At 41.8% G+C, this 8,062-nt stretch overlaps 1 long non-coding RNA gene across 2 annotated transcripts; it reads right to left on the bottom strand.

Annotated features, from left to right (window-relative positions):
• Positions 1-255: 255 nt before the first annotated feature.
• LOC142101659 (uncharacterized) lies at positions 256-6,643 on the bottom strand. Of its 2 annotated transcripts, none has more exons than XR_012679107.1 (3): positions 6,157-6,643; positions 1,022-1,146; positions 256-479 (listed from the first exon to the last, which is right to left on the bottom strand). It is a non-coding gene; the product is annotated as an uncharacterized LOC142101659 (long non-coding RNA). The 2 variants fall into 2 exon arrangements; XR_012679108.1 differs by lacking the exon at positions 6,157-6,643 and adding an exon at positions 5,015-5,090.
• Positions 6,644-8,062: the final 1,419 nt, after the last annotated feature.

Raw genomic sequence — 8,062 nt, 5'->3', positions numbered from 1 at the left:
TCCACTTTTTCAAACCCGCAGTTTAGTAAATATGCCTCTTAATGTTTCTGAAAATGTTTTGTAAATGTTTTGTTTTGTAGTTAATACCCAGTCAAAAGGGACAAATGTAATTTAGATATTCTGTTATGTTAAAAATGCCCCTTTATTATGGAACCAGTGTACCATAGTACAAAATTTCCTTACATAAATTAAACACACACACTTGTTTTTACAACTATTTTTTATTAAACTGTACAAAATAAATTAAACTAAAGTAAAACTTATTTTTTCATTAGCAATTTTGGATCAATTGTATTTTTTCTGATATTGTAGTACTTGTTATATTTTTTGTTAATTATATTTTTGTATTTTAATAGTTTTTGCATCAATATCTGCAGGAGATTGAATGAGGGATAATGCGGAAGTGGGGCTGGAAACTGGGTCTGGTCTGATGCTAGCTGGGGCTGCAGTGCAGACCAGGTTTGGAATCTCTTTGTCAGCTGAAAAAAAAAAAAAAATATTACATTTGCACTCTTAGTACAATGATGAAATATATCTTAGCTCTATGGTTGTACTTTGTTCACACATTTTCCCATCTCAGCAGAGTTCAGAAGTGGTACATTAGCTTAATCTCTCTGCAACGGTTCATGTTATGCTGAACACAGTAGCAGCCAGAGGACAACTTCATTTTGGAGGCACATGCAGACATATTAGAGGAAGGTTGCTTGGCCAAAAAACTCTTCTTAGACCCAGGATGTCAGACACCTGTTGAATGGCAAACTTTGCCTAGTCTAGGGTAAATCACATTTGGAAAATAAAGGCTTTCTGAGGACTACACTTTAATGCTGCCAAAAGAAAGATTAAAAATGAAACTACATTCTAACATCAAGATACCTACATTGCTCAATAGTAATAGTCACCTACTCCTCTGAACCTTCAGTGGATGTGGAATATGCTAAGGGGAAGGATTGGATTTGCAGCTTCTCCTAGCCATTCTCTGCCTCATGGGCCTAGTGATCTAGATCTGACTCTTCCTCCTCACCATAGGCTTGATGTTCTAGCTCTGATTCGACCTATTCCTCCTGAGCCTGATGTTCCTGTTCAGAACCCTCCAATACCTCCTCTGTCTGCTCTTCCATAGGTGCAGGCGGCGGATGCTAAGGCATTCTGTTGGAATAAATATGACACATTAGTTTGTTTATAAATTTTATCTCTGCCTCACACTTACATAGAGACATCTAGATAATGTTAGGTTGCACTGTCAAATATAAAATAACACAAATTGACCATCATTGGCCAAAAATACACCTCTACACCACTTTCATATGGATTTGACCTGGTATATATATAAATCACATACTGACTCATCACTGAAGCATCACTATGACATAGCAGGCTTCTACTTTGCTCAATGAAGGTTATTATAAGTCATATTTTTTGTAATGGGCCAGATATAACAGGAATATTTTTATTAAAATTAAACAATTGAGATTAACAGAGAACTTACATGTAGCAATCTCAGCCCTCAAATTTGTGATTAGCTCGGCCATCTACTTCTGAGGTGGCTCCATCGCCACTGGAGTGGCACAATTGTGCGCCTGTGGTTAAACTGTAACCACAGGTGCCTGCGGATTATGATGGACGCTCGTTTTTTGTCCTCATTTGTGATATACCTCTGGCTCCTAGAGGATCCATTGAAGCCAGTAGTATCTGTAGCTCAGCACAGGATAGCATTGCTGAACGCATAGTTGCAAGAGAATGAGACAACATTCTCATCACTAACTGGTTCTCAGTGCATGTATGCACATAGGCACATCAGTCGCAGGTCCCTTCAATACCATATCTAGACTGGCTGACTTTAAGCTGTCAATTCATGTCAATAATCATTCATATCAAGGCAATTAGGAGCGTGACAACACCTAGCTATTCATACACTAACAATTATAGGAGAACACATCTACATACCCTATAAAACAGCTGGAGGGACAATTATTCAGCCCTGCCATTTTGTGAGATCATCACGTGTTGTGAGGTGCTACATTTTCTTGACTGAATTGACTGAGATTTTTTTGGGGAAACCGTTGGTAAGTACAAGCCTTATGTGAGACACTTTACAGCTCATTTAATTAATGTTACGAATCACTGTCTTAATCTTATCTTCAGACAAAATTACAAATCTACAAACACACCCTCCACCTTTGTGCAAATAAATCATTGTTCTTGGTGAGTACAAGGACTTATGAGAGACACTTTACAGCCCATTTAAGTATTGTTATTAATGAACATCTTTTTACTACTCTTTAGCTAACATGGCTGACCAAGACCAAACAGCAAGTTAGGCCTCTGGCTCCTCTGCTTCAGCATAGAAGCTGAGGCATACAAATTTCAATCAAAGAGAGGTGGAAGTGTTGGTCCAGTTGGTGGTTGAGAGGCTGCTCCAGCCAAAGGCCGGATCTGGGAAGACATCCCCATGCAGATCAATGCCGTGGCTCCAATTCGGCGAACAGTGACTAAGCTCAAAAGAAGATCATTTTTATGTGTGAAACCCAAATTAACACATTGTGCTCTGCACACCTAGTACAGGTCTGTAAATTTTAACTACCTTAAAGTCATTGTCCAAGGTATGAATGACCAATGTCTTTACTAACTGTAAAATCTTTGACATTATCTTTCCTACTTTGCCAAGTCTTCAAATTAATTATTAATGCTGCCTAGCTTTCTGTTATTAGGCTTTGATTACTGGGGCCAAGATATAAATCTTATATATTAAAAGCAATGGTCTGTTTGTCAATTTGTCTGTCCGGTTATGCATTCAGACACCCCTGCACCAATTGGGATGAAACCAATGTGAGATGGTTCATTTGTTGCCTGACTAGGTTTTAAGGAGGTTAGGGTCCCAATCGGACCTCCTGTTGGTGTATGCTGGGCAGAACTTAGACCTGGAGAGTCTGTTTTGAGCCTGCATTTGGACATCCCTGAACCGATTGGGATGTAACAATGCGAGGTGGGCCAGTTGGATCCAGGCCAGGTCTTCGGGGGGATAGGGTCCCGGTCGGACTTCCCATTGGTGTACACTGGGCAGAACTTTAACCCGGGGAGCCTGTTCTGAGCCTCCCACTGAATTGATTTGGACAAAAGCTTCACAGACTGGTAACATTGGATCCCAGAAGACATACTAAGAGGTTGCAGTTCTGCTCGGACCTTCTGTTGGTGTACACTGGGCAGAACTTTAACCCGGGGAGCCTGTTCTTGGCCTTTCAGTGGATGGATTTAGATTATATTTAACATAAAAAAAAAATCGACACTGGGCAGCCACCTCATGTGTATGTTGTAAGAGCTGCTAATCTGCTAATTATCTTTAAAAGGTTGACAGCTACATCCAACTCATTGATAACTTAATAACCTGAAGATTGAAACCCAGGCAATGTAGTGTACTTCTGCTAATATATCTATAATATAAATGTCTAGTGGCATGTGTTAGTCTGTCTGTGTGTGTGTGTGTGTGTAAAAAATTAAACCAAGCTGCAGCGCCACCTGCTGGGCGGAGTTATACACTGACCTACTAAATTCTTAGTGTGTGTAGAAAAAAAATTTCAGAAAGGGCTGAAATTTGGTATACTAAGATGTTTTTCACTTGTTAATTTAATTTGTTAATTGTTAAAAGTGTTTATAAAGATTTAAAATATATATATATATATTTCTTGAAGGAGAAGTGACAGTTGGGAGTGGTTGGTGGTTGCCGGGGGTGACAGTGGGGAGTGGTTGGTGGTTGCCGGGGGTGACAGTTGGGAGTGGTTGGTGGTTGCCGGGGGTGACAGTGGGGAGTGGTTGGTGGTTGCCGGGGGTGACAGAGCGAGAGGAGTGTGATACTCAGGACCGCTGAGAGAGATCCCTGTGTCTGGATAGACATCTGAATAGATGTGGCGATGAAAATGAAGGATGAGGTGATGGAGAAGAATGAAGAGGTGGTGACATGTGGACAAAACCACGTTAAAAAAGGGCGCTTACGTCGGGAAGTAACTCTCTTCCCCTGAGGAGGCCTGGGCTATGGCCCAAATGCATGACAAGAACCTTTTAACACCTTAAGTAGCTTGATTTGACTAGAATGCATGAGCATCATGCACGGGTTAACTTGTGTATATATATATATATATACATATATATATATATATATATATATATATATATATATATATATATATATATATATATATATATACACATTTAACATTTAAGTGGAAAGACTTTAATCATTGGCTGAACCATAAAATTCGGCCCACCAAAGGCATGCTAGGATAACAGTTGATGGTCCCCCTGCCCAATTAGATCTCAGCTCCCTGGAGACCACAGAATTGGCCTGCATTGATGAGCAGTTGGTGCAGGGGGTGGGCAGAATTGATATCAGAGTGAGCCCACTCCTAATAATACATGGATAAAAAAATTACAAATGTTTGCTTTACTGAAATTGGAACATACCCTAAAACAATAGCAATTGCGGGTTTCGGAGGGGACGAAGCTTGTTACCCTCCTGAATCCAGGCAATGCATCATGCCCATGCCTTGCTATATTTCAGAAAGATGGATGAAGGAAAAAAATATATATTACCTCCTGCCTTGCAGTCTTTGTAGTCTCCTTGTACATTAAACATTCTAAACATATTTACACAAAAAAAATGTCAAGGCTAATTATGATATTTCTGAAAAAAAAGTAAGCATGACATGAAATTTATAAAGAAATGAAAGTTGCTCGATCAATTTATAGGCTATAGCAGGTGCGTGAAAGGGTGGGGTTATCCTAAAAGGAACAAACACAAGAAAAGAGTTCCCCCAGCACACTGCTATAGCCAGCAACAGATCTGCTATTTCTACTGTAGATAAAAATGCAAAAGTCTCAGTTACACACATTTGCAAATGTATGTTTAAGCCACCCACCTCTCCACGGTGCTTTTGCTAATAGGGTGGTTCTAACTCTAAACAATGAGAGTCCCATATATTTGGGCCATACATATGTGTTTTTAAATTGAGAGCCAACTTACCAAAGAGGTACCCCAGAAACCTCCAAATAGCAATCCAATGTCAGTACTCCCCTTCAGCTACTGACACCAACATGCCTCTCAGACAAATAAAGAAATGAAAGTTGTTCAATCAATTTATAGGCTATAGCAGGTGAGTGAAAGGGTGGGGTTATCCTAAAAGGAACAAACACACGAAAAGAGTTCCCCCAGCACACTGCTATAGCCAGCAACAGATCTGCTATTTCTACTGTAGATAAAAATGCAAAAGTCTCAGTTACACACATTTGCAAATGTATGTTTAAGCCACCCACCTCTCCACGGTGCTTTTGCTAATAGGGTGGTTCTAACTCTAAACAATGAGAGTCCCATATATTTGGGCCATACATATGTGTTTTTAAATTGAGAGCCAACTTACCAAAGAGGTACCCCAGAAACCTCCAAATAGCAATCCAATGTCAGTACTCCCCTTCAGCTACTGACACCAACATGCCTCTCAGACAAATAAAGAAATGAAAGTTGTTCAATCAATTTATAGGCTATAGCAGGTGAGTGAAAGGGTGGGGTTATCCTAAAAGGAACAAACACACGAAAAGAGTTCCCCCAGCACACTGCTATAGCCAGCAACAGATCTGCTATTTCTACTGTAGATAAAAATGCAAAAGTCTCAGTTATACACATTTGCAAATGTATGTTTAAGTCACCCACCTCTCCACGGTGATTTTGCTAATAGGGTGGTCCTAACTCTGAGCCTAAACTAATAGTATATGGTCTGGCAAAGACTTAACGTTGGAAAGGGGTTAATGATGACAGCCAATGGGGACACAGGGAAGGTCAGAATTTTCAGTACATATCCTCTCTCTGTGGGCGGGCCGGTCTCTTGGTTCCTGCATCGTTTGGGAGAACACACAGGAGTCTCATGCACAATATCATTTAAATATTATTTCTCTTTATTCTCTATTTACATTCTTTTTTTGTCCTTCTCCCTTTGCTTCTTTAGCTGTCCTCTGTCTTTTAGTCTGCTTTTTACTGGTTCCCATTCATCCTTATCCCCCCATCCTTCCGCCATCTTCCTTCCATCTTAGTCCCCCCCCGGCTGCTTCCTTCCCCTGTTCCCCATGTTTCTTAATCATGCCCAGACCCAGGAGAGCCGTTCATCTCCCTACCTGCTTCCGAGAGGTGTCCCACTCTTCCGCGCCATTGAATTAGGATCCCGGCACCTCTGCTGCTCAAGCCCCACCCCTTAATCAGGTCCTGGCAACAGGTGCTTTGCAGGTCATCCCCATCTCCCTTAGGAGATCCCGGCGCTGCAGTCGGGCGGTTGCATCTACAAATTCTTTCCCAGCCGGAGGGACAGGTAGAGCCAAGGCTCGGGCTCCGGAGTGGGCGGCGCGTTCCATCGAGTTCCATCGCAGGTAAGCGGCACTGCGGTTGGTGGAGGAGGAGGGATCCCCCTCTACTTCTGCCTCTCTGCAGTTAAACGCTGGCAGCTTCATGGGACAGGGGGAGACGGGTCATTACAATCAGGCTACTTATGGTGTGTTACTGGTAGCAGTACTCCTCCCCTCCCACTACCAGCATCCTCCTTACAGTGGACAGGCAAAATTTGTTCCCTCCACCCCACCTAGGCCACAAAAAGTCTCAAAGAGTCTTGCATTGGAAGTTGCAAGGCGCACACTCCCCTTCAGCCCCAGACCATTCCTTGGGGGGAACTCCCTTAGCTGGCCATGGTTGCCATCCTCCCGCCCCCCGCCACTCATGTCCCTCACTTTCTAGCCCCCCTGAAATACAAATACTAGTCCTTGCAGGCTTTTCTTCTGAATTTGTACCAAAAAGTGTATGGTGTTATATACACCCAAAGACAAGAGCTCTATTTCTCCATTGCTAATTGTCATTGCTGAAATACAAATACTATTCCTTGCAGGCTTTTCTTCTAAATTTGCACCAAAAAGTGTATAGTGTTATCCAATGGATTCACAGCAGAACACAGAAGAGCAGGAGCATCAAGCAGCTGCTTCCACCAGTCCTGATGATAGTAATCCCTGTACGTCATCTGGTAAAGCCTATGTAAAAGTACATAGTCTTTTTAAGTCAGGGGAAAAAAAACATTAAAAAAAAAACACCTTTTACCCTGGTGAAGAAAAAAAGATCTGTAATCCAGGAAAAGATATCTGCCGGAAAAAAAAAAATTGCCAACATGTCATTCTACACACGTAGTGGCAAAGAAAGAATGATGCCTTTGCCTTTCTCTATGAGTGCGAGATCTAAAATTGTTACTGAGACATCTTCTTGTAAGGTCACTCGTGACCAAGCAAGACCAAGCAATTTGGACTCAAAAAGTGGTGCACAAAAACTTTTACGTGTAAAAGCCGAGCTGGAAGAAAACAATAAGACTTTAGAGGAAAATGTATGCTCAGATCCAGAAATGACACCAATCCCTGAGGAGAGTCCATCCACGAGTGCTATGTGTAATGGTGAGCATTCTGATAGTGTACCCATAAAGACGGCCCCTTTCAGCATTTCTGCTGATGTGTGTCTGAATAGCCTGAGTGTAGCCGGTGATACACCAGTTGAGGATGCTACTTTGGAATTGGAACAGGATGAGGGGAATATTTGTATAGCCGACGAGGGAGCTAATGAGGATGTTGATGATGTTGTTTGTGTAAGTTCTGCACCAGTGGAAGCAGTTCTGGAATGTGATAAGAAGAAGGCCTTTGTCATGCTTGGACATAAGACCAAAAAAGCCACTTCTTATGTGTGGAATTATTTCAACCCAAATCCTCCCAACAGTTGTCTAGCCATTTGTAGTGTATGTAAAGCCACAGTCAGTCGACGGAGGGACCTTAACCATCTAGGAACCTCATCTATGTTACGCCATTTGACGCGAGTTCATGGCAAGGTGTTGGGAAAATCAGAAAGTTATGGTAAAAAAATAACAACAAGCAGTCCATCATCAGCTAGAACCCTTCTCTCACCTACATCCCAACGCCTGCAATCTACACCCACAACACCGTCCTCATCAATATCCTCAGTAGCAATTGGAGTTAGTCCTGCATCCAAGTTGGTAAAGCT

Source organism: Mixophyes fleayi, chromosome 9, assembly GCF_038048845.1.
Source record: "Mixophyes fleayi isolate aMixFle1 chromosome 9, aMixFle1.hap1, whole genome shotgun sequence".
Taxonomy (NCBI): Eukaryota; Metazoa; Chordata; class Amphibia; order Anura; family Limnodynastidae; genus Mixophyes; species Mixophyes fleayi.
This window is presented reverse-complemented; position numbering and strand designations above follow the sequence as displayed.